Source organism: Podarcis vaucheri (genome assembly GCF_965113315.1).
Source record: "Podarcis vaucheri genome assembly, chromosome: 3".
Classification (NCBI taxonomy): domain Eukaryota; kingdom Metazoa; phylum Chordata; class Lepidosauria; order Squamata; family Lacertidae; genus Podarcis; species Podarcis vaucheri.
This window is the reverse complement of record NC_138761.1, coordinates 73,722,827-73,743,192: the sequence shown is the minus strand read 5'-3', so window position 1 is coordinate 73,743,192 and position 20,366 is coordinate 73,722,827. Positions and strand designations below refer to the sequence as shown.

The 20,366-nt window shown below is 43.2% G+C and overlaps 1 protein-coding gene across 5 annotated transcripts in view; it reads left to right on the top strand.

The window, feature by feature from the left end:
• LOC309529084 (uncharacterized protein) overlaps positions 1–20,366 on the top strand; it is a 59,677-nt gene that overhangs the window by 12,176 nt on the left and 27,135 nt on the right. The window contains exon 1 of one of the 5 annotated variants that reach the window (XR_014218061.1): positions 19,892–20,099. The exons of the other annotated variants lie outside the window; for them this stretch is intronic. The gene's annotated coding sequence lies outside the window, so the exon portion shown is untranslated. Of the gene's footprint in view, positions 1–19,891; positions 20,100–20,366 lie in introns of those variants that run through there. 5 annotated transcript variants of the gene reach the window in all.

The window sequence follows — 20,366 nt, the reverse complement described above, 5'->3', positions numbered from 1 at the left end:
CCAGCCTTACCTGGAGATGCCAGGAATTGACCCTGGGACTTTCTGCATACCACTGAGCTATGGCTCTTCCCTAAACAGGATTTAGCCAGAGTATGCCAGTGTCTGAACCTCTTTAGCTCACTTGTTTTGGAACAGAACTTGGAAAGAACCAAGTCTCTATGCTTATTTGTTCATTTGTTTCTGTTCTTTTAAAAAATATTTTTTAAAAGAATGTTTAAATTTTAGTAAAAGTTATTTGCCTACAGGGGTGCTCTTGCAACTTTTAAAGAAAGCATTATTTGTACAAAAATAGCCTTAAGCTGTTCAAGTAAATGATTGACACCTGGCCAATGATGTCAGAACCAAATTCAAAGGCAAGGGAAAGCAGGACATTTATGTACACTTTCCTCCACCAGAGATTACATATACCGCCCATGCTTTATTAGAAATAAGTGTTTCCAGACCAAGGGGATGATGCATTTCTCCCAGAATGAAATTGCAGTCTCAGCAAATTTGCAGGACAGCCTTAATAAATCAGCTAAAGACACAATTAGTTTCATGGCTCGCTCATCCTTTCATTATACATTCTTGCACAATTGTACCCAGTTGCAAGCCATTCTGATTCTGTAACTTCTAATTCATGAAATTTCTGCATCCAGTTATAGGGTTGCACCTTTCTCGCATCATTCTTAGGGACGGGCTTATTTTATGGGATCCTACATATTATCTTTCAAAATTGTGCCTGTCAAGCCTGATGCATGATATTCTTTTCTAGTGAGAGAAGTTGCGTTTCTTTTTCAAGCTAAAGTGAAAAAGTATTGTTATATGTACAGTGGTACCTCGCAAGACAAATGCCTCGCAAGACGGAAAACTCGCTAGACGAAAGGGTTTTTGGTTTTTTGAGTTGCTTCGCAAGACGATTTTCCCTATGGGCTTGCTTCGCAAGACGGAAATGTCTTGCAAGTTTGTTTCCTTTTTCTTAAAACCGTTAATCCAGTTGCGACTTGACTTCGAGGAGCAACTCATAGCATGCGGTGTGGTAGCCTTTTTTGAGGTTTTTGAAGACTTTGGTGATTTTTGAAGCTTTTCCAAAACTTTTCCGACACCGTGCTTCGCAAGACGAAAAAAATCGCAAGACGACAAAACTTGCGGGACAAATTAATTTCGTCTTGCGAGGCACCACTGTACCTCACTTTCTCAAGCTACAAGAACTTCCAGGAGCAGCCCAACTCAAGTCTGCTTTCCTTGAAATGAAAGTAATGGAGGCTTCTGATGTTGTTATAGCATTCATTTTGTTTTACAGATGGACAAACATAGAACTGTGGAGTTGGAAGGGGCCCTGAGGGTCATCTCGTCCAACTCCCTGCAATGCAGCCATCTGAGTTAAAGCATCCATGACAGGTGGCCATCCAACCACTGCTTAAAAACAATCAAGGAATGAGTCCGTTCGACCTCTGTTCTGCTGTCAAACAGCTATTACTGTCAGAAAGTTATTTCTGATGTTTAGTGAGAATCTCCTTTCTTGTAATTTAAATCCATTAGTTCGGGTCCTACTCTCCAGAGCAGGAAAAAACGAGCTTGCTCCATCTTTCATGTTACAACCCATTAGATATTTGAAGATGGCTATCATCTCTCCTCTCAGTCTTCTCTTATTCAGGCTAAACATTCCCAACTCCATCAACCATTCCTCATAAGGCTTGGTTTTCATCTTGATCTCCCTCCTCTGCACATTTGTTGGCTTTTCAATATCCTTCTTAAATTGTGGTGCCCAGAACTGGACACAGTACTCCAGGTGTGGTCACACCAAAGCAGTACAGAGCGGGGCTATTATTTTCCTTGATCAGGACATTATACTTGCGTTGATGCAGCTTTGACTAGCGTTCACATTTTTTGCTGCTACATCACACTATGGACTCATGCTCAGCTTGTAGTCTACTAAGACCCCAAGATCCTTTTCACCTGTGCTACCGGCAAGCCAGGTGTACCACCATCTTCTGTTTGTTCAGCTGGTTCTTCCTGCCTAAATGTAGAACCTAACATTTGTTCCTACTGAGATTCATTTTCTTAGTTTGGGCCTATTCTACAATCTGTCATGGTCATATTGATTACCGATTCATGCTTCTGCGGCATTTGTTACCCCTCCCAGTTTGTTGTAGTCTGAAATCAGAGATGGGAAACTGGTGGCCCTCCAGGTGTTGTGGGACTCCATCTTCCATTGCCCACAGTCAGCATGGGATTATGGGAATTGTAGGCCAACAATATCTGAAGGGCATTAGGATCTCCACCCTTGGTCTTAAGTGCAGGTGGCCATGTAAGCCTAGATCACCCTTATAAGGCTATATACCAACAATGTCAAGTGAGATACCCAGGGAGAAAGTCAAAGAATTAATGCTGATGGACTGCTCACAGCACACACACACTTTCCCTCTGCCAAAATTCAATTTCTTCACTTGGCTCTTTTCCCGTCCTTTCTCCCCCACTCCACCTCCTCCAACCTTGATGGCTGACTCCTGCAAAAGGCTCTGAGAGAGATCTGCAGTTATCTCCTAATCAATTTAGTGGGTTAGGTTGGATATTTCTCAAACATCTCGGGCCATTAACCAGTAATCTGCCTAACAAAGGAAATAGGGGGCAGCGCCATAACATTATTGTTGAAGTTAAGGTTGAGTAATGCAGGCATTGGACTGGTGACTGAAAAACAACTGAACTTTAATCTCATCAGATGTTTTTCACTGAGTTGAGTCTTTTTGCTAACATACCAGGGAAGACAAAAACAGAAAACAAGACAAAAAATCCTAACCTTGGTCAATACTTTGATAGGAACTACCCTTGAAAATAAATCTATTTTTCTGATGCTGTTTTGCTCCTGGGCAGCAAATATTCTATTTCCATGATCAAGCAAAGGGAATCTGGGAGTGAGTATGGATCTCCCATACTAGGAAGAAAAGGGCTGGTGTGTTTTTTTCAGAAGGGAGGGCAGACTTTTCTCACCCTCCAAATAGGTCATGAGGACTGTAATAGAGATAAGGGGCCATGAAATGTATAAAATAAAACATAAAAAGACCATTAAAACAGCACGAAAAGATCATTAAAATGAGTGGCTAATCAAGAAAGTTTTAAACAACTGCATGGGCATGTCAGCACAAAAAGGTCTTCAAGAGACACCTGAAAGTAAAAATCAGGGGTGCCTGCTGACTTTGCCAGAAGAGTGTTCCGCTGCAAGGGAATGACAATACTAAGTGCCCAACTTCTAACTGAGGCCATTCAGGTCTCTGTAACACAAGGTGCAACCAACAATGCTTCTTTGTATGAACTCACTCATGAAGCTGGGATATAATAAGTTGCATTTGGTTTTACTGGATGGGCTTGGGCAGGGAAATCCTTGAGTACAACATTGGACCCACATTAAGGAAGTATTGATGCCCATGGTTCTCCATGCTTAGCACACCTTTTCCAGGTTTTGTTGATATTCGTGGTTGAGGCCCCTTTTCGCACAATGGAATACATTAACCTGAAGATCCAGTACTGATGATTGACTGGGACAAATTCATGGAGGATATTAGTGGTTACTAGCCATAATGGCCTGGTGCTACCTTCAGTAAGGGAGGTAGCATGTCTTTAAATACCGGTTTCTGGGGAGCCCAAATGGGGAGAGTGCTCTTGCACTTGTGCCCTGTTTGTGGGATTTTCATAGGTGTCTGGTTCACCACTTTGAGGACAGGATGATGGGCCTTTTGCGCCGCTTCAGCAGGACTCCTCTTACATTTAGTTATGTCGTACTGCTTTCAAAACCTGTCACATCAGCTTTACCTTCAAATCATATATAAGCTGACATTTCAATGAGCCAATTAATAGGGATGTATTTTTACATTTAGTGCTTCTGCTGCATATTGCCACTCCAATCCCGAGTTCTACATAAATTTTGCTGTACACAAAACTCGAACTCAAGTGGTAGTGGTGGTGAGTACCGTTAATTTCAATGGTAGCAGGTTTATCCACTAACAGTAAAAATGGCAATGCTACACTGTGTTTCTACTCAAGAGAAACCCACTGACGAATACCCCTTCCTCTTGGTTCATGTGGGAACCAATGACACTGCAAGCAATAGCCTCCAGAAGATCAAAAGAGACTACGAGGCTCTCGGCAGGAAATTGAAGCAACTAAATGCACAAATTGTCATCTCGTCTGTCCTCCCAGTTGAACGACGTGGCCCAGGGAGAGAGGGGAAAATAGTGGAAGTGAACAGCTGGCTTCGCAAATGGTGTAAACAGGAACGGTTTGGATTCTTAGATCACGGACTGCAGTTTCTTGAAGATGGACTTCTGGCAAGTGATGGGCTGCACCTCACAACGGTTGGGAGAAATGTTTTTGCCAAAAATCTCAGAAACCTCATCAGGAGGGCTTTAAACTGACTAATGTGGGGGAGGGAGACAGTGCTCCTGAAGGTAGGAGTCTATCAATTAATGAAGATGATCATCCAAATGTCATAGACCAAATGGAGCAAACAGCACGCGGACCTAGTGGTGGGAGGAAAAAATCCTTAAATAAGAGACACGGGGGAATGATTAATGGACTTCAATGTCTCTACACTAATGCGCAAAGCATGGGAAATAAACAAGATGAGCTTGAGCTCTTGGTACAGCAAACTAAATATGACATAATAGGCATCACTGAAACCTGGTGGGATAAGTCCCACGATTGGAATGTAATAATGGGGGGATACAATCTATTTCAGAGAAACAGACCAGACAAGAAAGGAGGAGGAGTGGCGTTATATGTCAGGGATGTGTATACCTGTGAAGAGATCCAAGATTTAGAACCTCAAAGCCAAAGTGAGAGCATTTGGGTCAAAATTAAGGGAGAGAAGAATAACAGAGACCTCATTGTGGGAGTTTACTATAGATCCCCAAGCCAAACGGAGGACATAGATGATGCCTTCCTGGAACAGATGGCCAAGCATGCAAAAGGAAGGGAGATAGTAGTAATGGGGGACTTCAATTACCCGGATATTTGTTGGACGTCAAACTCAGCCAGGAGCATAAGGTCAAACAGATTCCTCACTGGCCTTGCAGACAACTTCATTGTCCAGAAAGTGGGAGAAGCAACAAGAGGAACAGCCATTTTAGATCTGGTCCTAACCAATGTTGATGACCTGGTTAGTGGGGTAGATGTGGAAGGATCATTAGGCGCGAGTGATCATGCTCTTCTGAAGTTTACTATACAGCGGAAAGGAGCAGCCAAGCATACTAGGACTCAATTTCTTGACTTTAAGAAAGCCGACTTCATAAAACTTAGGGAAGTGCTGGGTGAGATCCCATGGACAGCAATACTAAAAGGAAAGGGAGTTCATGATGGCTGGGAGTTTGTTAAGAGGGAGATAGTAAAAGCACAACGACAGGCAATACCAATGAGACGGAAACGTGGAAGGTGCCTAAAGAAGCCAGGGTGGCTATCTAAAGAACTTTTAACTGAATTAAGATTAAAAAAGGATGTGTACAAAAAATGGAAAAGGGGGGAAACCACCAAAGAGGAATTCAAACAAATAGCCAGCACGTGTAGACACAAAGTCAGAAAAGCTAAAGCACAGAATGAACTCAGGCTTGCTAGAGAGGTTAAAAGCAACAAAAAAGGCTTTTATGGGTATGTCCGTAGCAAAAGGAAGAACAAAGAAACAGTGGGGTCACTCAGAGGAGAAGATGGTGAAATGCAAACAGGGGACACAGAAAGGGCTGAACTCCTCAATGCCTTCTTTGCCTCAGTCTTCTCCGATAAAGAAAACAATGCCCGACCTGAAGAATTTGGAGCAAATGATTCAGCAAAGGAAACACAGCCCAGAATAACTAAGGAGATAGTACAAGAATATTTGGCTAGTTTAGATGTATTCAAGTCTCCAGGGCCAGATGAACTGCATCCAAGAGTATTAAAAGAACTGGCAGATGTGATCTCAGAACCACTGGCAGTCATCTTTGAGAATTCCTGGAGAACAGGCGAAGTCCCGGCAGACTGGAGGAGGGCAAATGTTGTCCCTATTTTCAAAAAGGGGAAAAGAGAGGACCCAAATAATTACCGCCCAGTCAGTCTGACATCAATAGCAGGGAAGATTCTGGAGCAGATCATTAAGCAAACAGTCTGTGAGCACCTAGAAAGGAATGCTGTGATCACCAATAGTCAGCATGGATTTCTGAAAAATAAGTCATGTCAGACTAACCTGATCTCGTTTTTTGACAGAATTACAAGCCTGGTAGATGAAGGGAACGCAGTGGATGTAGCCTACCTTGATTTCAGCAAGGCATTTGACAAGGTGCCCCATGATATTCTTGTAAAGAAGCTGGTAAAATGCGGTCTTGACTATGCTACCACTCAGTGGATTTGTAACTGGCTGACTGACCGAACCCAAAGGGTGCTCATCAATGGTTCCTCTTCATCCTGGAGAAGAGTGACTAGTGGGGTGCCACAGGGTTCTGTCTTGGGCCCGGTCTTATTCAACATCTTTATCAACGACTTGGATGATGGACGCAAGGGCATCCTGATCAAATTTGCAGATGACACCAAACTGGGAGGGGTGGCTAACACCCCAGAGGACAGGATCACACTTCAAAACGACCTTGACAGATTAGAGAACTGGGCCAAAACAAACAAGATGAATTTTAACAGGGAGAAATGTAAAGTATTGCACTTGGGCAAAAAAAATGAGAGGCACAAATACAAGATGGGTGACACCTGGCTTGAGAGCAGTACATGTGAAAAGGATCTAGGAGTCTTGGTTGACCACAAACTTGACATGAGCCAACAGTGTGACGCGGCAGCTAAAAAAGCCAATGCAATTCTGGGCTGCATCAATAGGAGTATAGCATCTAGATCAAGGGAAGTAATAGTGCCACTGTATTCTGCTCTGGTCAGACCACACCTGGAGTACTGTGTCCAGTTCTGGGCACCACAATTCAAGAAGGACACTGACAAACTGGAACGTGTCCAGAGGAGGGCAACCAAAATGGTCAAAGGCCTGGAAATGATGCCTTATGAGGAACGGCTAAGAGAGCTGGGCATGTTTAGCCTGGAGAAGAGGAGGTTAAGGGGTGATATGATAGCCATGTTCAAATATATAAAAGGATGTCACATAGAGGAGGGAGAAAGGTTGTTTTCTGCTGCTCCAGAGAAGCGGACACGGAGCAATGGATCCAAACTACAAGAAAGAAGATTCCACCTAAACATTCGGAAGAACTTCCTGACAGTAAGAGCTGTTCGACAGTGGAATTTGCTGCCAAGGAGTGTGGTGGAGTCTCCTACTTTGGAGGTCTTTAAGCAGAGGCTTGACAACCATATGTCAGGAGTGCTCTGATGGTGTTTCCTGCTTGGCAGGGGGTTGGACTCGATGGCCCTTGTGGTCTCTTCCAACTCTATGATTCTATGATTCTATGATTCTTCTATGATTCTAAGAGGGAGGAACTACAAAAGAAGACACTCCACTCAATATATATTGTAGGCCCTCCCCTCCCCTCTCACCCCCCCCGAAATGCAGCTGCTCTTATTAATACTGACAGATACGCACAGGTGTTACAAAACAAATGCTGTCAGCAGTCTCAGAGTGTCACTATCAGCATGACATTACAAGACAACTGCAAATGTCAAAATGCCTTTGCTACTAAGTGGCTTATCTCAACCAAATAACAGAACTGTGCTGAAAGCAAAATGAGCTTCTTTGCCCACCTCTCCATAATAATTCTGTAGCACCCACAGTCAGCAGCAGGCCAAATGACCACTCTGCTGATAGACATTTGTTTTGACCGATACCTTCATTTTATCTGCTGCACATGAGATAGCGTTGTGTTTTATGGTTGTGTTTTAATTGTTGTTCGCTGCCCTGTATGGTGTGCAAGTGCTAGGAGGGAAGGATAAAAGCATTTGCAATAAATAAAGCCAGCTACTTTCCTGCTTGTTTATGCTGAACAAGTACCAGAGTTTCACCCCATAGTCATAGATAGGACCAGGCTTTGTTTATCAAGGTGCACGTATAAGGGGAAGAAAGCAGAGGGGTATACAGATCTGTAAGGCCCAGGAGTCTCACTAATCCCCGACTATGCCCAAGGTGAAAGGCCATAGCTCAGTGGCAGAGTATCTGCTTTATTTGCACAGCTCTAGACACCTGAATATTGTGGGAAGAAGCACCAGGGCTGTGATGGGGGCTGGAGTTGTCTTCTGCAGATTTCTCTAAACTTAGTTACAAGAGAAGCAGCAGAGCATCTGCTTTGTAGGTGACGATCCTATGTTCAATTCCCAGCATCTCCAGGTAGAGCTGGGAATGTCCCCGTCTGGTCTGAATCCCTGGAGATCTGCTGTCAGCTGATGTGGACAACCCAGGGGAGCGAGATGACTCAACACAAGCAGCACAATATGTTGGGACTGTACAGAGACCACAAAGGAAACAGAGCCTCTGTTGAAAAGCCCGTTGCCATTGCTGGGCTGACAGATGATATGAAACTCGTGAACGTGCAACAAGGCAAATGCAGCACATGAGGCTGCAGTCATCAGATGGTGAGTGTGCATGTGTAAGCCAGCCCTTGAACTCAGGTGGAAGTGTCATAAGCAGCTGAGCTCTTGCTCCTTTCAGGATGAGAAGGATAGCTAGGCAGCGTCCAACGATAAATCCTGTTAATTCTTTAGGAAGCTTAGGGCTACCTCCTTGTTAATTTTAATGGCACGGCTGCAATTGTATTTTAAAATGTGCAAAACATAAAATGTATTCTAAAATGCACATGGCCTGGTGTGGTTGGGTGGGTGGGAGTCACGTGGGGTTCTTATCTGCAGCCTGCCAGCAATTGTTGTGTTCCAGCTCCTAACAGCCCCAGCCAGAATGACCAAGGGACATATACTGCATTTAGAACACATAACATCCCCCCCCCCCAATCAGAACTGTAGTCTACCTCTTCCAGAGCTACACTTCCTGGCACCCTTAACAAAGTACAGTTCCTGAGGTTCTCACATGACTTTCCCCGATGAATTTTGGGAACTGTAGTCCCCAAGCTACATGTCTCAGAATCCTTAACAAATTGCAGTTCCCAAGATTTTTTGGGAGAAGCCATATCCTTTGAATGGGTGTTGAATGCACTTTAAATGTATGGTGCAGATCTGCCTGGAATTGTAGTCCAGCAATATCTGGAGGGTCACACCTTAACCACGCCTGCCACAGGCCAAAGATCTGAGCTGCTCTGCGATTTACACATTGGTTTGCAATGCATGGCTACAGAGCATGTAGGAACATGCCCCCCAGGCAAAGTGCAAATGTGCATGTTGATTGAGGGTATGGGTAGGCACAAGTGTTGGTCATGTGTATGCGCTCACAAAAATGATCAGGTAAAGCAGTAACACATGGACTCTAACCTGGAGCTCTTCTTCTCCACACTTGCTGCCCCCCCAAGATTTACCAGCAGAGGGCACCCAAAGCTTAAGAGAGCTGCTAAATTAGCCACACCTTGCCCACTAAGCAAAAGTCCAAAAGGATTAAGAAAATAATCTCTTCATACAAATGAAGCTGCGTAGATATTTGTAAGACAAAGACCCTGCCACCAAATTTTAACGTATAATTAACCAAATTGCATGAGATAAAACTTGGGTTTGGTGATCAAGTTTGCCAGTGCAGCTTGTATCTTTGTTCCTCCCGTTCAAAGAAGCAAATCAAAACACAAAGACTTCACAGATCAGAACAGGGGCTCAGAATCAAGAAGCAGAAGGCCCAGCTTTAGCCCCTGGTCCCAGTGAATTAAAACTACTGTACTGCTTTGACACTTCATATTTCAATTATTAGTAAAAAGCTGAGCCCCTCAAATAGCCCACAGTAAGACTTGGAATAAATTGAGGAACACAATGCTCCACGAATCTAGTTTTAAAAGAATTTGGGCACTGTTTGGTTTGACAAAAGTGCAGTAGGGCGATTCTGAAGTGCAAAAAATGGAAGGAAATGTAACAAGCTGTATGTAAGTAAAAAGGAAGATGGGCAGAGAATAGCAACCAGAGGTGGAACAGTTTTATGTTTGAAATACCTGGCCTTACTTTCAGTGGCCAGTTCCAGTGCAAGATAGCCATTTTAATGTGAAATAGATAAACAGCTGTTAGTCAGTGCTGGATATCCAAACCCTCTCTGCAATGTAATATTTGGATATTGCATTTCCACTAATATTTTGTTATGGAGAACCACAACTGCACAATTTTCACAGGTCTTTGCTGGTTTAGTGCCAAATTAGATAATTTCCTAAGTCTTACAGTATTCTGAGTGCTTTTTTTGTATTAAAAAAATCATTATTTTTTTTGTAGACAAACATGAAAGTAAAATACAACAAAACTAAATAGCAAAACTTCAGATAATTTAGTCATTTCCCTTGGAGACACATATCATTTGAGTGCTTATGTGCCCTCATATTTTTGCTTGCATTTTCTGGGGAGAAACATTCTGAATGACCAAAGTAAAATAAATAAATAGGGGGATCTAGTCATAATTTTCCAAAGGTAAACTAAGCATTTGGACCGAAGCAGAGATGTACCTAGCTCACAAGCTACATGTTCTTCCCAGCATAGTTTCTTGAAGACTTTAAATGCAGCCCATCTCCTTCCTGAGCAAACACAATACAATAGTAATCCAATTATCATAGCGTAGTAGGCAAAATTTCCTTTATTCCCAGAATTACTGCTGGACCCGCAGAAGCAGCAGACTTCCGGTGTAGCTTTAGATCAACATTACTCATGGCACTAAAAGCATATCTGAGTCTCTCTCACTTTGTATGTATCATAAATGAATGCTGCAATAGCAGAAGATGTATTGAAAGTATGATCTCATAGTTGGGCAAATTCCCACTCACTCGTTTGTTGAGTGCAGTGTTCGTAAGGGATTCAGCAGAATCTGTGTTTTGCAATAATATTGGGTGCTGTTTAGGATTTAAATCAAGAGGTGACAAGTTTCAGCACACGTTCCAAAGCACAATTATTTACTGTATCTAATTCTAGGCATGTTGAGTCTTTGTCATGATGACTCAGGATTACCTTGGTAATTTGATGACAGCTGAAATCAGCCATAATGTAAGACCTACTGTAGTTGGCGCCCTGACTGCTGTTTGCATATTAGTATCACTATAAGGGAGTTCAACTCAGGAGGGTAATAGCACGTCCCTAGCACTGAATTACTTTTTTTGTGGCTTGGATTTTCACCCCAAACCACCTCTGTCTTGCCTCTTGTCCCCTGACATCCCATGCTTTCTTTTCACAGAGGTACGGAATAGCTTTTTAGGAGGAAAATAGGAGGGGAAATCCAGAGTCCATTAGTTTTGAAAGGAATGCATACATGAAAAGTATTGAAGTTAACTAGTCAGTAAAAGATTAGCAAAAATTCTTGCTTCAACACTATTCATCACAGCCTTTCAGAGAGAAAGAGAGACAGAAAAAGAGAAAGAATTGCTTTAATTTATGCTTTGTTCACCTCAGATCACTCAATTCACTGAAGGCTGAAAGCTTACAAAAATTAAACGCAGGATTGATCCAATTAACAACAAAGGCAGCCATGATGCATTTTGATTAATGCAGTTAAAAATCTGAATGAGTCTGAACACTCTCAATCTGGGTTGTGTTTTTTTTTTTTTTTAATGCTTATTACTCACAAGCTTTGCCTTTCAATTGGGAGAAAAGGAATGCAAAACTTGTCCCATTAACTTTCATCACTACAAGCTGGTAAATAGCAGTAGACAAGAGAAGGATGGTGATTCTTTCAGCAGCATATGAGGCTGCCTGGCTTGTCTCATGTACTCCTGCCTAGTACTTTGTCCACTTCACACCCTGGCACGTAAACCTGAAGCAAAAGCAAATCTGCCATGGATGTTAAGGGAATAGGAGAGGTGGAGGCAGCGACAATTGTTCCATTGTTTCTCCAAAATGCATGCGCCTATCAACTTCAGATAGCTGTATTGCTCCTTTAAAACATAATCCACAGTAAAGCAATATCTTTATTAGAATGAACCAATGCTCACAGTACACTACTTCAGCTTTTGTTTCATGTTTGTATAGAATTCCCCCTTAAACTGTACATTCTAGACTTTATTTTAAAGGGGAATAAACAAATGTTTCCAAGTTAGGGAAAGCTATCATTGTGTAACTACTGTATACAAGCAGGGATAGGGAATTTGCTTCCCCTACATATATTGTGGATGAGAGTTCTCATAATCTCTGGCCATAGGTAAGATTTAAAATGCATGTAATGTTGTCATGGGATGTGAGTGAGAAGGACAGAACTCGTGGCATCTCAGCCTCTTGGCCACTGTACTCCATGCTCTGGTAACTCCCAGACTGGATTGTTGTAATGCCTCAACATGGGGCTGTCCTTGAAGACAACTTGGAAACTTCAATGGGTCCAAAATGCAGCAGCTAGATTACCGGCCGGGGTTTCATTCATTTCTCACATATCCAGTTCTAAAACAGCTGCACTGGTTGCCTATTTTGGGTCCATTTCAAGATACACAGGCCCCAAATACCTGAAAGACCCACTCCTTCCCTACAGACCTCCTTGGGTATTAAGATCAGCAAAGCGGGACCTTCTGGAAGTTCTGCCGCCCTTAGAAGTTCTGGGGTGGTGGAAGCCCAGGAGAGGGAAATCTTTGCTTTAGCCCCTAAGCTTTGGAACTCTCTCCCCATAGAGGTGCATCTGGCAACTTCATTATACAGTGGTACCTCAGGTTACAGACACTTCAGATTACAGACTCCGCTAACCCAGAAATAGTACCTCAGGTTAAGAACTTTGCTTCAGGATGAGAACAGAAATCGCTTTGCGGCAGCAGCGGGAGGCCCCATTAGCTAAAGTGGTACCTCAGGTTAAGAACAGCTTCGGGTTAAGAATGGACCTCCAGAATGAATTACGTTCTTAACCCGAGGTACCACTGAACAGTTTTTGGAGAATGCTTAAGACATACTTTATTATCTTAGGCTTTGACACCTAAGATACATCTTAGGACCAGCCCTACATTTTTAGGACCAGCCCTATTTTTGTGATTGTAGGTTGCTTAGAATGCAACATTAAGAACAGTTTAAAAGTGTTGTAATACAGGGACCTTAGAGTGATGGGCAGATAATAAATTAAAATACAACACCACCAGCACAATTGGCACTGGTTCTCCAGGATTCCAACTGTGGGCAATCCCAGTACTTAGAGACGCCAAGGATTGAACTCGAAACCTTCTACTTGCAAACCAGGTGCTTTATCACTGACCGAAGGCCCTTTCTCAACAAAATTCTATTGCCCACTACCCCAGTCTTTGAGCAGTGTGAGATTCCAGGGTTACCAGGCCTTTAGCCAGGGTTTGTGTTTCCTTTTGGGAATGAGGACACTCTGGTTTATTTACACATAGACACAACCTGAGCCAATGATAGAGGGTTTCACAGCATTAACACTCCATGAGGGTCTTGTTTCTCCCATAGCTGCTTGGATTCAAACATTGTGCTCTGCCTCTCTGGAGGAGGGCCCCCACTCATTTGCCATCTGGCACAGAGCCCCTTCTCTTTTGCTCTCTTTTGCCCATCACCTTTTCTTTGTTTTCTTAATGGCCCTTCACCCAGACAATCAACTCATGAGGAAGCTAGCCTGACTTGTATTTTAACACTTGCTAGGATTATAGGGATTTGAAATCTGGCACCGACAAATTCATAACAATTCCCTTAGGAAATAATTGTCTCAGGAGGCAACTGGTAGCAAAAACTGTGTTTGAATTAATAAATTGGGGAGCCAATGCATCTAGAGAAAACCTTCTCCTGTAGTTTGTGTTCTGGATGATAAAAGCCTGCAAACTGTTCTCCAAGCTATCCATTCACTACTGGGTGAGGGTGGGGAAGGAAGTAGAGGATTCCTGGATGAAAGAAATACTTCTGAGCCTGTGATTCATGTGTGATATGGGATCCCTTAGCACAGCAAGTTAGTGAGCTATTTTGACACACAGGACCACTGACTCAGGCTGAGGTAAAGATGTTACTATTCCGTTGCTGCAGGAATGGACCTTGGCATCAGCCAGTTGAAAGAAGTTCTCATGTTGCTTCTTTGAGAAGTCAGAGATAGTTTACGTACATCTGAAACCTTGCTTACGTACAAGCGCCAAGAGTTACTATATTTGGTTAGTACTTTGGCAGGGAGAGTATGCCCACGTTCTGCATTTTCAGATAATAGATGGCCTCAACTTTACATCTCGGCTTACTAGTTAGAAAACTCTGCAGCAAAGTGATACGAACTGTTTATGTGACATGTCCGCATAAGGCAGATATTAAGACAGTTGGAGTTGTTTTATACATCTCTGCTAGTATGGTAGAAGACCCTGATGTAGAAATACCATATTTTTTTATATGCAGGATTTAATGGAATACCAAATCATTTCTGTAAAACTCAGCAGCTTAAAAGTGATTGTCTGAATTATTATCTCTTGTCTATATTAGTCACCAAGGAAAGCAAGAGTGAGCTTGATTACAGGCTGACAGGGACATGAGCATGTGTTTCCAACATGATAAACATTATTTTGCTCACTAGCCTTGTATGTACATTAAAGCTGAGGCCATTTCATAAGCTGTGTTATGAAAGGCTGATCACCCCACATCTCTTGACTAGCAGGACATTCCTGGAATGACCTCCCTTTGCAGTGCATAGAAATCTAACGCTGTGTCTAAATTCAAGCGGCTTTCTTTCTTCCTTCCTTCCTTTTTTTTCACTCACTCCTGCCAAATAGAAACACATATTCAGTGCCTCAACTGATTTGGTGAGGGTGTCCTCCCACCACCCCTCATAACTTCCAAGGGCCATTATAGAAACAGCTGGTCACGAAGCTAATACACTAGACAGCTAATACAAGGCATGACCATTATTAATTAACACTTCAGAGACTTGCAACAAGCTTGAGTAAATTAGGATTCTAAAGGCATGCATGCTACAAATCTTCATGTCTGAAAGCATCTGAAATATAGGAGCATACTGAAGTGTAAATTATAGCAGTTGATTTACAGCACAGAGTTGTAAATCAACTGCATATGATTTTCTTCATTAACTCACACATTGGAGAGGCATAGAATGGATGTGATCTGTTCTAGTGATCCTAGATCATGGGTGCAATGACTTTGAAGAGGGCAAATTCTGCAAAGCAGCATGGGCATCTGAAGGTGGCTATGGCACACTTCAGAAAGAAAGCCACTGATTTACAGGTAATATGGCCACTTCTCCTGACAGGGTTCCTCAATACTTTTGCTTCAAAAGGCAAAGTGCCACTCTCTCTGCCCTATTCCCACTGCACTAAAAAAGCTCTTCAGTAAACTCTGAATTCAGGCATTCACTCTCTTGGGTATGCAAACACAAAATGGGGTGAGCAAATACATATCTGTTCTCCTTGCAAAGTCTTGCTCCGTCTGTTTCCTCTGTCCACATCAACTATAATTGTGCAACCTGAATGTGCCAATATGTGGATCCCAACTGAAAATAGCAACAGTCTAGAAGATTAGATTAAGTGGCGTACAAAAACTGAAGCAACAACAGACAATTGAAATAAAATATTGCAAAAACAGACAATTACATATAGAGATGTTACATTAATACAAAATTACTAATATATATAAATCAGTATCAGTTCATTTTCTTTCTGACACACCCTCCCTCTCACCCAGAGGACTCACTCAGGGTCCAAACAAACTCTCATCTCACCCACAAAAGTCTCACAATGAGAAAAAGTGGACATCACCCTGCTCTCTCACTCTAGACTTGCTTTTTATGGGCAAGCCCAAGGGGGATGGTACTTCCTCAGGCTATGTTCGATTCAGCTGCACTCTCCACCCCCCACCCCCGTTCCAGGTGCAGCAGAATTGTTGACCCAGGGGGTCCAGAGGATGGGGAAAAGACCCCTGCTCCACTCAAAGCTCTTTCTTCACCCTCTGTCCTCTCCTCCTCCATCCATACTTTGTATCTTTGCCCATGTACACCCACACACCCCACAATGATTATTTATGGTTAGCAAAAACATTTTGCACTGAGCAGAGCTGTAACTTAAGGACAAGCTCCACTATAGCACTTTTCACTGGACAACAGAACCTAGAGCATCCCAGTTAATGATAAGTATTGGGAGACTGCCTTTCAACTGATAGAGGAGGAAGGGAAATGACTGTTTTTCTGTGCATTTCGATATGTGTATCAATTAGATCCATTATGCTTTTGTGTCAAGCTATACATACAGCAGAGCCTATTTACATAAATGAATTGGGCACTAATGGATAAATCCCTCCTCCCTGAAATATATGTACCTTTAAAATGTCTGATTGAGCTGTTTTTAGAAGGCTTATAAAATAAGAGCATCAATGAGGACCTGGCTTGGCAAAGGAGGGACCATTAGTCTCCCCCAGCTATGCCTGACTCTGTTCTCAGTGCAGAACCAACCCAGAACCTCAGAGAGGCAACGTCACCAGAGTTGATTATCCTGTCTCTGGGGCTGAGCTCTTGGGACAGATTAGATATTCTGTTGGGGTAGCATCAGGCCCTCTGCCCAACCACCTCCCTTCCTGAGCAGAGAGGTGGCCTCAGATCTGTTGTTGAAGACCCCTAGGTTGTTAGTCCTGGGAGACTAACATCCATTCCAAGGCGCAGTCCACCTTGCGCCCTAGAGACATGGCAGGTCATGCACTTGGATTTGGCCAATATTACTTATAATGCATAACTACCTCTTCCACCTCCAATATCACAGAATGTTGGGAGCTGCATAGGCTGTTGTAATCAGGTAGTCCAGCAGTTGAAGTTTCTTCCTGCCATTTGGGATCAGAAGGAAGTTGTGTACCAGTTCAAGCCAATACAAGTTTATTGGCTGCTCTGACACTCTGAAACTAGCAGCTCAGTTTTAGTTCACATGGGAAGAAAATACACACTACAGTTCTAATTTGAATATCTGATGGTGATCCATCATCGTTGAGTTATTGAATTTTATATTGGTACTAGATGATTCATAATAGTAACTAGGCAAAAGAGGAAAGCCTGTAATAGCAGATAGAAAATTGCCGTGAGTAGGGAGAGAGAGAAAATGATGAAACAAAAAGAAATGAACATATTGATTTTGTTTTACGATTGCTGGAATTATTAACAGATCAATCCTATCCCCTGCCTAGGTGCAGCAACATATGACAAAGTAGCCTAGTCACCACGGCACCATTGGTCAGACTGGATGGGGGTCAAGGGTTGGGTTATGGATGCTAGAATGGTGTGGTAATCAGGCCCAGTGCATCAACGGCAGCAATGGAGCTGACTCAGACTACCAGAGGTGCAATCATTAGCGGGGAAATTAATTTCAGCAGTCACTACCAGTATGGCAGAGGCACTGCTGTTCTGTATCTTTCTCTCCTTCTTCCTGCTAAAGTGGATTGGGGTCTAAAGTAGCAGACTGAATCTCTGTTTCCCAGACACTGAAAATGGCAGACTATGGAAGCCTGGACAAACTGCCACATAAAATCCTCTTGCATTTGTGTGTGTGTGTACACGCTGTTGAGGTTGGGTGGGAGTCCAGTGTGTGTAATATCACATCAAGGCTTTTTTGAAGCTGAACCATCATTCTGAACCGGTAACGTAGTTTAGTTTTGCTTTTAGGCTCTTGAATCCAATATTAAGAGGGATTCAGTTGTGTTCTGGGGGGGGGGGGGATCCAACTAACTTAGGGCTCAGGTTCATTTTAATTTTCTTATTGTAATCTCAGGGTTAGGTCCACAAAAACACTACTTGTCACACTGTTTGAAAGTTAACTAATTATGATTGTCTCTTCATTTTACACAAACATGTATTTTCTTCTTCAGATATATTATTATTAGTGTATTATTGATTTTTAAAATTTTTAAAAAGAAATAAATGAAATGACAATCAACAATGTATAAAATGGAATAATCAAATTGTAACTCTTATTAACATATGAAAGGTATTTTACTTTGGTTCCTGTCATTCCAGTATGGAAAAAAACAAAAGTGCTACATTTTTCAATAAAGTTATTATCTACATACCTACTTTCTCTAACTCCTATGAATTAATTTGAGCATATACACTCATGAAGATACACATGCTGATCAGTAGTGGCAGGAAGCCACTGGGGTATCAACTATACTGCAGAGGTCCCAATTCAGAATTCCACTGCAGAGTTGATCCCTGCCCCAAGCAGGTCTTGCTGTAAGTAGAGATATTCTTTTTCATGGTTGGTCAGAGACATGCCCACAAAATGATTTATTTATTTTTGGTCACCTGACATTATTGTGATTACAGTTGATTGACAGTTGGGCAGCTTCCCCCACCTGTCAAAATGGTCTACAGCAGTGTTTCCCAACCACTGTTCCGCGGCACACTAGTGTGCTGTGAGATGTTGCCTGGTGTGCCGCGGGAGACCCCTTGGCGGGCGTGCAAGGCAATGCATGCGTGCAGGCGTTGCATGGAGTGCAGTGCAATGCAATGGCAACGCGGCGCCCTGCATGCATGCATGCAACTTCCACCGGCGCTCCGGACTTGGCAGGTGAGGGGGGTCCCCAGTGGGCGACAGAGAGAGCCGGGAGGGCGAAGGGGAGCCGGGGGGGAGCAGCGCTGCTCCCCGAGCCGAGCCTGGGGGGAAACTTCGGTGTCGTTGCGCCGGGTGTTGGCTGCGGAGGAGAGGCCGGGTGCAGGGATGGAGGGACGGGTGGGCGAGCGAGGCGAGTGAGTGAGTGGCAGCCGCCAAGCCTTGGCCGAGAGCCAGGAAGGGCCTCCCCGGAGGAGGAGGAGGAGGGAGGCGCAGAGCGGGAGGGAGGGAGGAACCCCGGGGGTCATCTAGTGACGGCGCCCCAATCGAAAATTTGACTTTAAAAAAAAATAAAAAAATTGAATTTTTTAATTTTTCCCGCCGCACACCAGGCAACATCTCACGGCACACTAGTGTGCCGCGGAACAGTGGTTGGGAAACACTGCACTAAAGCATCCATGCTGGATGGCCATCCAACCTCTGCTTAAAAACCTCCAAGGAAATCCATCGCCTCCTATGCGAGTCTGTTTCACTATCAAACAGCTCTTACTGTCAGAAGGCTCTTCCCGATTTTTAGTCAGAATGTCCTTTCTTGTAACTTAAATCCATTAGTTCTGGTCCTACCCTCCACAGCAGGAGAAAACATTCTTGTTCCATAGTCCATGTGACAGCCTTTAGATATTTGCAGATGGCTATCATATTTTCTCTCATTCTCCTCTTTACTCAGCTAAACATACCGTACTCACTTGCTTCAACCATTCCTCAAAAGGCTTGGTTTCCAGACTCTTGGTCATCCTCCTCTGCACGCTTCAGCTTATCAATATCCTTCTTAAATTGTAGCGCCCTGAACTGGTCATACTACAGATACGCTCTGACCAAGGCAGAACGGGACTGTTGCTTCCCTTGATCATTCCACTATGCTTCTATTGATGCAGCCTAGAATAGCATTAGCTTTTTCTGTTGCTGCGTCACACTGTGGTCTACCAAGACCCTTAAATCTGTTTCACATGTACTACTGGCAAGCCAGGTGTCCCCCATCTTATATTGGTGCAGCTGGTTATTCCTGCCTAAGTGTAGAATCTTACATTTGTCCTTAGTGAGTTGTTCGGGGCCCAGTTCTCCAATCTGTTAAGGTCATATTGAATCCTGATTCTGTCTTCATTTGCATTGTTTACCGCTCCCAGTTTGGTGTCATCTGCAAGGGTTGGCTTTCCTGGTTTGCTTTCTTCTCTTTCACAGTGCCATCTACAACCTGCACAATTGTAATACAGTCGTACCTCAGAAGTCAAACAGAATCCGTTCTGGAAGTCGGTTCAACTTCCAAAGCATGGCTTCTGATTGGCTGCAGGAAGCTCCCGTTGAACATTCGGCTTCCAAAAGAATGTTCGAAAACCAGAACACTCATTTCTGGTTTTCGATCGTTTGGGAGCCGGAACGTTTGACTCCCAAGGCGTTCAGGAGCTGAGGTACGACTGTACTGTTTCTTAAACTCATAGTAGCTCCTTTCCCTGGAGAAAATCCACATGATTGGATCCTGCCTGCTGTTCCCGTGGGCAGTGCTATCCTAAAGGTTCTGAATTGCTGTCTGTGAGCCATAGGAACCCTTTGCCATAGGTGGGAAACTTTTTTTTTCTATTTATAGCTTATTGCCATTATTGCAGGTGTTAATAATCTGATAATAATTTTCAAATCCTATGGCACTATAGAACTTAAATAGCAAAAGAGAACTGCAAGTGGATCCATACATAGTTCATATGATCCGCTTGCAGTTCTCACTTGCTGTTTAAGCTCTATTGTGCTACCTGAGGATTTAGAAGTTATCAGATTATTAATTTTTAGTTCAAATGTGTGCTAGAGGAACACGCTTTCCAATGGTTGTAT